This window comes from Podarcis bocagei, assembly GCF_964188305.1.
Source record: "Podarcis bocagei genome assembly, chromosome: 1".
In the NCBI taxonomy this organism is placed as follows: domain Eukaryota; kingdom Metazoa; phylum Chordata; class Lepidosauria; order Squamata; family Lacertidae; genus Podarcis; species Podarcis bocagei.
Window position 1 is genome coordinate 64,789,384 of NC_138125.1, and position 12,977 is coordinate 64,802,360.

At 48.3% G+C, this 12,977-nt stretch overlaps 1 protein-coding gene across 2 annotated transcripts in view; it reads left to right on the forward strand.

Annotated features, from left to right (window-relative positions):
• BBOX1 (gamma-butyrobetaine hydroxylase 1) overlaps window positions 1-12,977 on the forward strand; it is a 41,120-nt gene that overhangs the window by 5,295 nt on the left and 22,848 nt on the right. The gene's annotated exons all lie outside the window — the stretch shown is intronic.

Below are 12,977 nucleotides of genomic sequence, written 5' to 3' on the forward strand. Positions count from 1 at the left end.
CAGCTCGCGCGCGCTGTTTGGAAAGCCCAGCCTGTGGCTCGGGAGACCGAAGGTGGCTGCGTCGCCTCTGGCAGGCGCTTTAGGGCAGAGTTCATGGGTGGCTCCTCCTTTTCGGCCTCGTCGCCGGTGGGGGGAGGGAGGGAGGGAGAGAGAGAGAGAGGAGGATCCTATTCCTCAACTGCTTGCTAGCACGGTCCTCTCCGAAAGTTAACTCGGCGGCCAGTCCTGCAGAATTCAGCGGGGACCTATTCCCAAATAAAGTGCAGCTGGGCTTGCAGTCTTAACTCCTGCGAAAGGGGTGGGGGAACCAGTGGAAACCCCCACCACCCCCACTATTGGGTTCTTTCGGGGGCATCGGGACCTGCATGTAGAGGAAAACCTTGTACAACAGACCTTGTAGAAAAGCTACTGAGGAGATAGGAACCTCCCATGGGTGAGCCTGGGCTGAGGCAGCCATGGGCATTTCCCTGGTACAAATCCACTCCATATACAGAGGGAGCCGTAGAAGAGGCATGGGGTGCCGCAAAATGTTGCAAATGGAGTGTGCATGCTCAGGGGCCTGGCCAGCTTCCAACCTTGCCCTCTATCACACACCATTACGTTCCCCCCTTTTCCATTCCCCCAGTCCTAGTCAGCCAGCCCATACAAAACTTTTTCAGTACTCTCTGTTCTGCTTTTGGGTGTGTCCCCCTTCCACACTTAGGTTCCTCAGTGCCCCTCCCTTTTTTGCACTTACGCAAACTTTTGGGCTGTCCGAGACTTGATGCTACTTGTGTGCAGGTGCATAAGGAACCACACTATGTGAACATATTTGCATTCAGTAAGCAAGATGATAGGAAGCAACGAGTCCCGTATTCAGGCTTATGCTGCACGTATGTGGTGTCTGGTAAACGCCTCTCCATTTTGCACAATGATGCAGGTAGCCAAATGACCCTTGTGCGAGAGAGCCATATGGTATGATAGCTGTGGGAAATGGTGGGGCCTTGTTTTCATGTGTGTTTGTTTTGAATCATTGTCATGGATCCAACCTGGAACATGCAATGCAATTATAAATAACAGTGCAATCCAAACTCATGACCTGTCAGGATGAGCAAGTTTGGAAAAGATTCAGCTGTCTTGGCTCAGCTACGCCAGCATAACTCACCCATCCCAACTCCGCCAGGGATACAACTGTGTATCTCCCTCAGTCTGGCTGAGGTGGGTCTCAGCCAACGGAACTTAAGCCACCAGAGCACATGCCAGTGTAAGTTCCCCAATACAAGTGTTTCAGAGTTGTGGTCAGGACAAGGAGAGACTTACAAAACCTTTTGGCAGTGTACATTTCACCTGGTTTGCCAGGTCATGTAACTGATCTGTGAAAGGTTTTTTGAGAAATGTGTAGATCAAAATTATTTCACTGCAGGGATGCTGACTTAACTTGAACTGGTGTCTGTCCCGCCAGCTTCCTGTACTTAAGATTGCACTATAAATGAACATCTTCAAGTAGCTTTTCTTCACCTCTCAGGAATCTCATCATTTCAGTTACTGAGAATCAGAGATCAAGGCTTCCAGGTTATGAGGTGTGACGTCTAATCAAATTTGAGCAAGCCCTCTGCACCTCTCAAATTATAAATTAAATTTCAGATTCTGAAATGCTTCTTTGAGGACGGTTGATGGGGCATCACTACCGCTAGCCCACCACAACATCTCAACACTGGATGTTTGTGGCAGTTCAGAATTTCCTCCTGTGGCTGAAACAGCATTAGCATCTTACAGAGCTGTTCCTTAGCACTGAATTGGGTAGAAATATGGCAGGACAGGGCAGGACTGGGAACAAGCTGTCTGTGTCAGCCACCATGAATTCATCTATTCCTTGGTAAACATGGTTATCAGAATAAAATGCATGGAATGTGTTTACTGCCGGTAATGTTTTAATATGAAGGGATTTCTCGTAGACTCTGGGTTTGGTGTCTTCTTAGGACGAGAGGTTGTTTAAGGTGAGTTCTTTACAAAGTGAGGTTGTGATGCACAACCCTTTTACTCAACAGGAATCCTGCCAATGTCTATGTTAGTGTTCCAGAATAAGTGGGCTGGAGCTTGCATTATATCCATACAGGATATTACTAGGATCACGGGGTATTTAGCACATTTTCACCCAATGTACATTACCTAATTTGTTTCCATATCCTTGCAACAAGACACTACAGGATACATATGGATTGTGGCTATAATGCTACATTTACTCAGCTTCAAACACCGGGGATGGTAGCACACTTGATCCGAATTAAATGGTAATGTGTACATAGCCTAGGTTTCTCTTCCAAGAACTTTTAATGAAAGAGAATTGTAACTGGCTTTGTAAAACAGAGATTTTTCTTTTTCCTGACCTCATCAGCAATTGGCTAATCCCCTAGAATGCAATAATTTGGTTTATTTGTATTTAACTACAGAGTTACTGGTAATAAAATTACCCATCCTTTTAACAAAACTGACCCTTCTCTGATCTCTTATATAAAAGAATATTTGACAGGGTTGCTTCTACATATCCCAGGCATAGGTGGTCTTCCAGGTCAGTATGGTTTTAATCTAGTAAAAGTATGAAATACTGTAATAGCGCAAGTGTGCCAAATATTGCCTTGTAAAGAAGGAATAGTTAAAGCATATTTCAGCTAGACATTTTAAATCTCACCTCATATATTTTGAACTCCCACTTCCTTTAATGGTCAGATCTTGGCATCCTTGCTTTCTCCCCATACACCCCTCCCGGTCCTCTTTCTTCTAATTTTACTTTGGAATGAATTTAATGTAGTGCTGTGGCAGTTGTTCCATCAGCTTGCCAGGCAGAACACCACCCCCATGCTGTGCTGGGGGTTCTCCCACCCCCACCCTGTGCCAATTGTGGGGGGGGGGGGCAGGGGAAGGAAAGGGGAAGAAAACCCTGTTGCACTAGTGCATGCCCTTGTGTGGGCTTCCACTAGTAGGACTAGTTAGGTGAAGCCTGCTCTTTGTGTTTAAGGCACATTTTGCTATGCCTGGTTTTAGGACTGAAATAGCCTTGGTTGCTTTGGTGGGTGGAACTAGAGTCCAGAGCTAGGCAAGGGGAGTATGACCCTGTTGGTTCTGCTGTCTTTTGATACCATCAACTGAATGCTTACATGAGTGTGTTTCATGACAAAAATGCAAAACATCTTTACTGCTTGGATGCATTGCTCAGGCTACAACCATTCTTTTCTGTAAGCTTGCAAAGTTTATCTTTTCAGCCTTTAATAATTCAAAAGAGGTATTAAAAATACCTTGTGTGATCATTCATAAGGGATCAAAATAATACTATTGGAAGTTGGAATGGTGTGGTGATTTGGGTGTTTATATGTGCAATCCAATCTCACGGGTATTTCTAACATATGTATTGAAATGCAGAGTTGTAGGACTACTTTTCAAGTTTATTCCTAAACTTTTGACATCACATTGTCACAGTGGGGCACATATAGGAGCAATCAATAAAACTTTTGAAAAGGAATTGAGAGCCCCCAAAGATCCTTTTGGCATAGGGGTGTCACAGTGGGTGACCCATTGGAACAGTAAACAAAAAAAAATATATCCTTTTTTTAAACTTCTTTTTTAAATGACAGATTTGGAAGGGAAACTGGAAACACTGGGGGCCATATGTTTGGCACAGGCTTCAGGTTAGATATTCCTGTTCTAGAGTAATCTCGGTGAGCGTGTCTGTTTTATATGGATCATTATAGGCCACCCCAATCTTTGCCAAGTGGTAGCAAGATTCCAGGGGTCATGGCTCTTAACCAGCATTGTATATCCATTGGGAAATCAAGGCACAGCAGAGAGTAGTGTCTTTAAAAAATATGGTTTATATATATATTTACACCTGAATGTTGGTATGGGGGTTGCAGAATATCACACCCCAAGAGTGTCTCTCATTGCTCGTCTCATAGCTTCAGGAAGCTTGGTTCCAAAGCATCAGCCAACCATACATAGCCCCTGGTCTCTTGGTGCAGCCTCTCCTGGCCAGCATGCATGTTTTGCCTGCTTCCTCCCTTCTTCACAGCAGCCTTTGCAGAAAACAATTCCTTCCCTTCAGCTTCAAGCATCCTCTCCCCGTTGCCCTGGCAACCTCTGTTTCAAAAGTCTCCTTCAAAAGGCACTTTTTCCTGTGGTGACATCTCACCCCCTGTAATCCAGGCAGCCTGATGCTGAATCTCTCACCTTTTGTCCAGGTAATAACTCTGTTATTACCTGTCTTTGTTCTTGAATGGCACCTCTCTAAACCCAGCTCCTGAGGAAGCTGGTTTGACTAACTTTTTAAGGCCTTGCTAAATCCATTGATCAAACCCCAAATTTACTAATTTCAGAAATTATGGGGAGAACCTGGCACCCAGGAATTTGAGGGGATCCTTGCCCCCTTGCAAACCTGTAACAGTACAGTTGTACCTTGGAAGTCAAATGGAATCCGTTCCAGAAGTCTGTTCGACTTCCAAAATGTTTGGAAACCAAACCACGGCTTAAGATTGGCTGCAGGAAGCTCCTGCAGCCAATCAGAAGCCACAGAAGCCCTGTCAGACATTTGGGTTCCAAAGAATTTTCACTAAGCAGAACACTCACTTCTGGGTTTGTGGCGTTTGGGAGCCAAAATGTCCGAGTACCAAGGCGTTTGGGACCCAATGTACAACTGTATTTTAAGTAATTGAAACAAACAGTTTAGAACTGCCAAGCTTGACTAAAATATTGACAGCCCTATTCATTTGCAATTGACACCCATTTATTGCTACTAATGAATTTAAGAAATGGAAAATTTTCTGCAGGAAAAATTCCCAACTCCACATCACTGCTCCTTCTCTCTTTATGGACCCCGAGGCTAAATGCACTGTTATTTTTTAGTGAGTAGCTGATCAGGATTTGGACCGTGGATAAAGGGATTAAAACAACAACAACCCCTCCAAAATTGGCATGCCCCCCTGTGATGGGATGATGAGCTGCTTGTGCGTAAAATCCTAGTCCCTCAGAGTTTGTTTAAGTCCGCAAACCTCTGTCTGTAACGGAGCCCCTTAAGCATGGCTCTGTCAGTCGCTGGCAGATTCCGACAGTGGTTGCTTACGGAATCTCTTCCAACATAAAAGCTCCTTAACGGAAACACGTCTTCTGGACTCTCGGCGTGACAGTTTCCGGCGAGGAGTGGGTGTCCCTATAGGAGGTCCTGAAACCTCCCCACTGTTTTCACTGGAAGTGTCTCTGAGCCATCCCTCCTGCTCACTTTCCCTCGGACCTCCTCCTCTCCCCCTGCTGGTTCCCTCTTCAGCTGCTGAGTCTCTCCCAACCTCTGTGAGCCCTTCCACCTCCTGTCCTTCCGATGGCAGTTCCCTGACATCCACCTCCCCTCCAGGGCCCCCTTCACCCCCTCCCGTTCCCTCCTCTATGGGCGGTGAGGAGGCAAAACCCCGGAAAGAACCTCCTTCATCTTCCGACGTCTCGAACATTTCCCTCCACCGGTTGCTGTTCCTAGTCTCTAAGTACTCCTCCTCATCGGAATCTATTCCTCCTTCCAACTCTGATTCCGTGAATCCTTCCAACTCCTCCTCCTCATCGGTGGGGCCAAAGTATTCCCTCCGGAACCTCGCTACAGGCTGAGGTTTCCTTGGGAACCTTTGATGGAACGTTTCTATTAAGACCTCGTCATTGACATCCTCTGCCATTACCCAGGTGTTTTCTGACTCCGGTTCCCCTTCCCACGCTACCAAATACTCCACCTGATCACCCTTCCACCTGGAATCGATGATTTCCGCCACATGACTGCTGTGTTCCCTTTCTTCTATAGCTGGTCCCCATGTGGACATCCCTTCTTGTTCCCCCTTATACGGTGACAGTAACGACCTGTGGAATACTGGGTGCAGTTTCATGTGGTTCGGTAACCGGAGCCTGAAAGCCACTGGGTTGACCTGTTGAATGACCTCAAATGGACCCAATCTTTTGGGTCTTAATTTCTTACAACCCCCTTTGAATGGCAACCCTTGGGTTGACAGCCACACCTGATTCCCCACCCTTATGGTTTCACCTTCCCTTCTGTTTTTGTCTGCCTGCCTCTTATATTCTTCCTTGGCCCTTTCTAAGTTGAGTTGGAGCTGACGATGGATCGCTTCCATTTCTTCTACAAACTGTTCGGCTGCCGGGACGCTCCATCTCTCCCCTCCTCCCCCGGGAAATGCCCTGGGATGACACCCATAATTAGCCAAAAAGGGGCTCATCCCGGTGGACACATTCTCCGCATTGTTGTAGGCAAATTCCGCCAGTGCTAACTTCTCTACCCAATCATTCTCTCTGTCATTGACATAACACCTCAGGTATTGCTGGAGGATCCCGTTTGCTCTTTCCGCCTGCCCGTTGGTTTCAGGGTGCCGGGCAGTCGAAAAATTGACCTCTACGTGCAGTAAGCTCATGAGCTTCCTCCAGAACCTGGACGTAAATTGTTTCCCTCTGTCTGAGACCACCCTCAAGGGGGCGCCATGCAACCTAAAAATGTGCTCTACAAACAATCTCGCTGTCTCTTCCGCCGTGACAGCATGCGAGCAGGCTACAAAGTGGCACATCTTCGTTAATAGGTCTACTACGACCATGATGGCTGTTTTCCCCTTGGACTTCGGCAGATCAGTCATAAAATCTATCGACACTGCCTCCCATGGTCGTTCTGGTGTGGGTAACGGTTCTAATAACCCCGCCGCCGCCCGCCTCTCCCCTTTGGCTCGCTGGCATTGGTCACACCCTCTTACATACTCCCGTACATCTTCCCTCACCTTGGGCCACCAAAATTCCCTGGTGACCAACCACATGGTTTTGTGCTGCCCAAAATGCCCCGCTGTGGGGCTGTCGTGCAACTGTTTGAGTACTCTCCCCCTCAATTCTCCTTCGGGTATATACAGTGCCCCTTTGTAATACAATGCCCCGTTTCTTTCCTCAAAACCTCCGGGTTTCTCTCCCTCCCTCCTAAGACCTCTGAGCTTATCCTGGGCATATTCATCATTCTCCGTTCCCTCTACCAGTTCTCTTTGCCCCACCAATGCCGCCCCACACACCCAGCGGTCCTCTGGGATGACATGTCTCTCTTCGGGTGCTCCCTCCCCCTCCAAATATTCCGGTTTACGTGAGAGAGCGTCCGCCCTAACGTTTTCTGGGCCTGGCACGTAACAAATTTCAAAGTGGAATTTGGAGAACTCCTGAGCCCATCTCACTTGCCGTTGGTTGAGTACTCGTGCCGTTCTCCAATACTCTATGTTCTTGTGGTCAGTGCACACTTGCACCTTATGTTGTGCGCCAATTAATAGGTGCCTCCATCTTCGGAACGCTTCGTGAATGGCGAGTAGTTCTCGGTCATACACCGTGTAGTTCCTCTCGGATTTGTTCAGCTTTCGCGAGAAAAAGGCACATGGTCTCCACTCCGACTTCTCCTTCCCAGGCTGCAGAAGTACCGCCCCTACCGCCCTGTCCGATGCGTCCGTTTCTACTCTCATCGGTTTTTGTAAATCCACATGCAGGAGCTGTTCTTCCGAAGTGAACGCCCTTTTCAGTTCCTCAAATGCTCGCTCCGCCTCCGCCGTCCAAACGAATTTCCTCTTACTGCTGAGTCAGTCAGTAATGGGAGCCGTCAAGTGGGCAAAGTTTCTGATGAACTTCTGATAGAAGTTTCCAAACCCTAGGAATCTCTGCACATCCTTCTTCGTTCTCGGTGTCTTCCATTCCAGCACCTTTTGGACCTTGCCTGGATCCATGGCCAATCCCTTGTCTGACAAGCAGTACCCCAGGAATTCCACCTCCTTGGTATGAAACTGACACTTCTCCAGTTTCACCCACAGCTGGTTCGCTTGCAGTTTGCCCAACACTTCCCTGACGTCTCTCACATGCTGCTCCTCATTCTCTGAATATACCAACACGTCATCTAAGAAGGCCACGCAATTCTTGTAAAGCAAAGGCCCCAGGACGTGGTTCATAAACGATTGAAAACACGCTGAGCCTGCTTGTAGACCGAAGGGCATAACGAGGTATTCAAATGCCCCCAAAGGGGTGAAGATGGTGGTTTTCCATTCATCCCCCTTCCTTATTCGTATCAGGTTGTACGCCCCCCTCAGGTCCATTTTAGTAAAAATCTTTCCCTTCCTGACCCTTGTCAAAATGTCATCAATTCTGGGCATAGGGAAAGCCACTGGTTCTGACACTGCATTTAAGGCCCGGTACTCCACTACAAGCCTCGGTTTGTCCGTGTTTTTTTTATCCACAAAAAACACCGGGCTGCCACCCACCGCTCTGGACTCTCTGATGAAGCCTCTCTTCAAATTTTTGTCAATGAACTCCCTTAACTCCTGCATTTCCCTGTCTGACATGGCGTACAGCTTGCTTACTGGGAGCTGGGCCCCAGGGAGTAAATTGATTTGACAGTCAAAAGGAAGGTGCGGAGGTAGTTTGTCTGCTTCCCTTTCGCTGAAGACGTTGCCCAGGTCGGCGTATTGTCGGGGCACCTTCCCTTTGTCCGTTACTTCCGTCCCTGCTAGAGTGGCTTTGGCCCCTTCTGGAGCTTTCCCCTCTTTGCAGTGCTCTAGACCAGGGGTGTCAAACTCAAATTCATCGGGGGCCGCATCAGCAGTTTGGTCACCCTCAAAGGGCCGGTTGTATCTGTAACAAGTGGAGGTTTCCTGTGTAGAACGGCCGGCGCCGCTAGAGGGCAGACGTTCTCTGGCTTGTAGGCTGCCGCGCATGCGCTGAAGAGGCGGCTTTCTTGTGTCAAAAAAAAAGCGAGAATAAAAGGTAAGGCTGGCGGCAGCTACACGGGCCACATGACGAGGTCTGGCGGGCCAGATTCGGCCCGCGGGCCTTGTGTTTGACACCCGTGCTCTAGACAATGTGCTGACTCAAAAGGGACCACTCTCTGATGCCAGCCCACTAGCGGATCATGTAACGCTAGCCAGCTCATCCCCAAAATAATGGGAGCTCCTCCCAAGGTGGCCACATTAAACGCTATTAGCTCGGTGTGTCTTGCCACCCTCATTATCATTGGGACGGTCTGTTGGCTGACTTCTCCTCCCAACAGCTCACTCCCATCGATCGTGGTCACCTGCAAAGGGTTGCTTAAAGGGATAGTCTGTATCTGGTGTTCAGCTGCAAACTCCTTGCTCATGAAATTACAGGAGCTGCCTGAGTCCAATAGTGCCTTTATCTTTAGTGGGTGTCCGTTTGGCAGCTCTAGCAACACCTCTATCACTAGGGCGGGTTTAGGAGTTTCCGGCGTGGGCACTTTCACTGCTCTTTGGCCTGGCTGCTGTGCCCCGACGGTGGCAGCCAGGTGTTGGCTTTTACTTGCTCCTGGACTTCTTCCTCCTTCTCCCCAACAGCTCCCGCCATCCCTTGCCATTCCTTCCTTTGGGGGCAGACTCTGGCAAAGTGACCTGGCTGTTGGCAGAGATAACATTTCCTGGCGCCTTTCCCCTCCTTCTTCCGCCCTTCACTGAGCTTTGAAACTGCGCGCGCGCGCGCTGTTCCAATTTCCATCGGCTCTCCTGGCGGGAAAGGTGGCTCTGGAATCTCTGGAATGCGAAACTCCCTCCAACGTTCCCCTTTCCCTTCCCGCCTCTCCAAGACTCTCGCCTCCTGGCGTGCTCCTATGGTCAGCGCGGATTTGGTCAGCTGGTCCATAGACTCCGCCCTGGGCACCCGGGAAAGTTCGTCTTTCATCGCCGAAGAAAGCCTTTCTTCAAAAAGCATTTGTATGGGTTCCGCTGATAGATCCCACCCCAATTTATGGATCAACATGGTAAACTCAGTCCAGTACTCACGGACAGATCGGCTCCCCTGTTTACAAGCCATTAACTGTCTCCGTACCACTCCCTGCTCAATATTGCTGGAAAACATCAGGTCCATGGCACGAAAAAACTTCCTCGTGTCCTTTAGGATGTCATTATTCGCTGCCTTCAGGGGCCTAACCCAGTCTTTCGCCCCCCCCCCCCCCTTCGAGATGTCCGATCACAAACGCCACTCGCGATTCCTCGTCAGGAAAGTCATCAAACTGCAGATTGAGGGCATATTGCATCTCTGTCGTAAAGGCATGATAGTGCCTGGGCTCCCCCCCAAACTTCTGCACCAATCCTGGCACCTTCCTGGCGAGCGGGGTGGTTTTTCCCTTTTCTGCATCTTGAGCCCTCCTCTCCTCGAGCCTCACCGTCTGCAGCGCTAGCTGGACTTCCAACACCCTGTACATTTCTTCCAGGCTTGGACCCGCTCCAGCTCCTCCTGCTTCTCCGGTTCCGGCTGGGTTGCTCATGATGCCTTCCCCTGCACAAGCTGCTTTCAGGGACTGTCGGAATGCTGTGATGGGATGATGAGCTGCTTGTGCGTAAAATCCTAGTCCCTCAGAGTTTGGTTAAGTCCGCAAACCTCTGTCTGTAACGGAGCCCCTTAAGCATGGCTCCGTCAGTCCCTGGCAGATTCCGACAGTGGTTGCTTACGGAATCTCTTCCAACATAAAAGCTCCTTAACAGAAACACGTCTTCTGGACTCTTGGCGTGACAGTTTCCGGCGAGGAGTGGGTGTCCCTATAGGAGGTCCTGAAACCTCCCCACTGTTTTCGCTGGAAGTGTCTCTGAGCCATCCCTCCTGCTCACTTTCCCTCGGACCTCCTCCTCTCCCCCTGCTGGTTCCCTCTTCAGCTGCTGAGTCTCTCCCAACCTCTGTGAGCCCTTCCACCTCCTGTCCTTCCAATGGCAGTTCCCTGACACCCCCCAAAGATACCTGAATAAGAGCTGCTAATGAAACTTTGTGGTAGTACTTCAGCCATCCCTCATCTGCAAAGATCATCCTTTGCATACCTGCAAGCAGCTGTCCTTATTCCTTGGAAGTAAGCCACAGCACCAGGATTGAAAATGAAGAAGAAGAAGAAGAAGAAGAAGAGTAGTAGTAGTAGTAGTTTGGATTTGATATCCCGCTTTATCACTTCCCGAAGGAGTCTCAAAGCAGCTAACATTCTCCTTTCCCTTCCTCTGAGAGACTTCAGAGAAGTGTGACTAGCCCAAGGTCACCCAGCAGCTGCATGTGGAGGAACGGGGACGCGAACCCGGTTCCCCAGATTACGAATCTACCGCTCTTAACCACTACACCACACTGGAGAATTAAATGTGTTGGTTTATTTGAAACTGCCATTAGTTGAAGCTAGTTCTTGTGTCTGGTGTAGATTAATTTTGTTCTGAGCATTTGCTTTGCATCAAATAGACAAGGAAGGTGGGTGGAGCATTAATTGCTTGCCCCACTTAAAAGGATTTAAATTTTTGTGCAACGATTTGAAGCAGGATTATGGTAAAGTATGAAAATATGTACTTGCGGTCTGCTTCAAATGTAACTATCTAAGCATCAGTGAGTATCTTAAGAATTTATAGCCTGGTAAACATGTAATATAAAATTCCGTCACAAATTATCTTCTTGCTGTGTGATGAGCCATTCTTCAGCTGGAATAAATCAATGGTTTTCCTTTGATGTTCACTCCGCCCAGTTTCAGTGGAAGACACAATAGAAATGTGGTCCAGAGAGCTGGATTTTATTCCTTTTCACAGCTGCAAAAATGTCAATATTTTTTGGACTAGTTACATGTACAAGGATGCTCCTGCCTTGGTATTTCTGCCACAAATAAAAAGCTGAAACGTGGTATACTCCTAGGTCCAAGTCTACTGCAAAGGTCTGGAACCAAAGCATTTTAAAGACTTTTGCTTGGAAACGCGGCCCTTCAAGCCTCGCTATCAGGCCCTTGGGACTCTTCCCCCAGCTTCGTCTCTTCAGCCACAGCCCCTCTTCCCATGACACACCCTTCATTGTCCTTGCTTTGCACTCTTCTTGAGTGTGGTTTTTTTTGTATGGCTGATGTGTGTCCTAGAATTCTGATAATGCCTCTTGCTTCCCTGGATGGAGGCTAGAAAGTGGCATGTAGGTGTATGGAAACTAGCCTACTGTACAAAGATAAATTTTACATTCATTGCTCCACCTCCTTTAGCCTCTGGCCCCACCCAGCTTTGGCATGTGTCCACCCAGAAGGGAATGTGACATTCAAGCTGAAAAAGTTTCCTCACCCCCGCAGTAGAAGTTGGGATTCTTCGGTCACTACAAACTGAAGCACAGAGGTGCGAAACGTGAAAGTAGAGAAGGCCTGGGAGGTGGGAGAAGCAGCATACAGGGATCCCAAGAGTCTAAAAGAAGGAAGGGGAAATAGGCAGTTATGTTGAGTAGTCATTGCAGGAGAAGGAAGCAGTATATTGGGAAACACAAGGGGAGCAGAGAAAGCAAAGGCCTGGAGAAAAGAGGCAGAGATAGAACAGAGAATTGGTTTGGCAAGGCTGAGTGAAAAGGTGGGTTTGGGGGTATTGCCCAGGACCTAAGGACATGCAAGGCACTATGCTGCTGTGAAAAGGTAGCTGAGGATCTTAGACAATGGCCCTGATCCAGTGAACCCCTTGTGCACACACAAAATGGCCCCTACATACCACAAGATTGTTGTTGTTTTGGTATTGTGAAAAGGTATTTTCTCCATTAGGAACATAGGAATCTGCCATGTTCTATCTTGCTCAGGCCACAAAAAGTTGAAGATGACTGGACTGAGCTGGCTTAGGGTTTCAGATGGGAACAACAGCAAAAGAATCAGCCAGGTGCAATGCTTCATCCCAGGGAGAGCGCAGATATTAGCGCATACTTTCCCTGTTATGGAACGATGCGGGTAAACAACATGCCACTTACATGCAGTCAGCAGTTCTCTTTTGCGGCTTGCAGTGATAAGCATGAAAAATTAAAGTTATTGGCTCCGACAGGCTGCATAACCATGAGGCCAATAGGAATTTACATTTATTATGTTTTCAGATCTCATCATTCTTAAGCTTTTCTTTCTCCCCCGCCCCATCCTTTAGTTTTGGCAGCTCCTGGTCACCCCAGCTAACGGGGGTAAGGGGATACTGGAAAGTTCAACCTTGCGA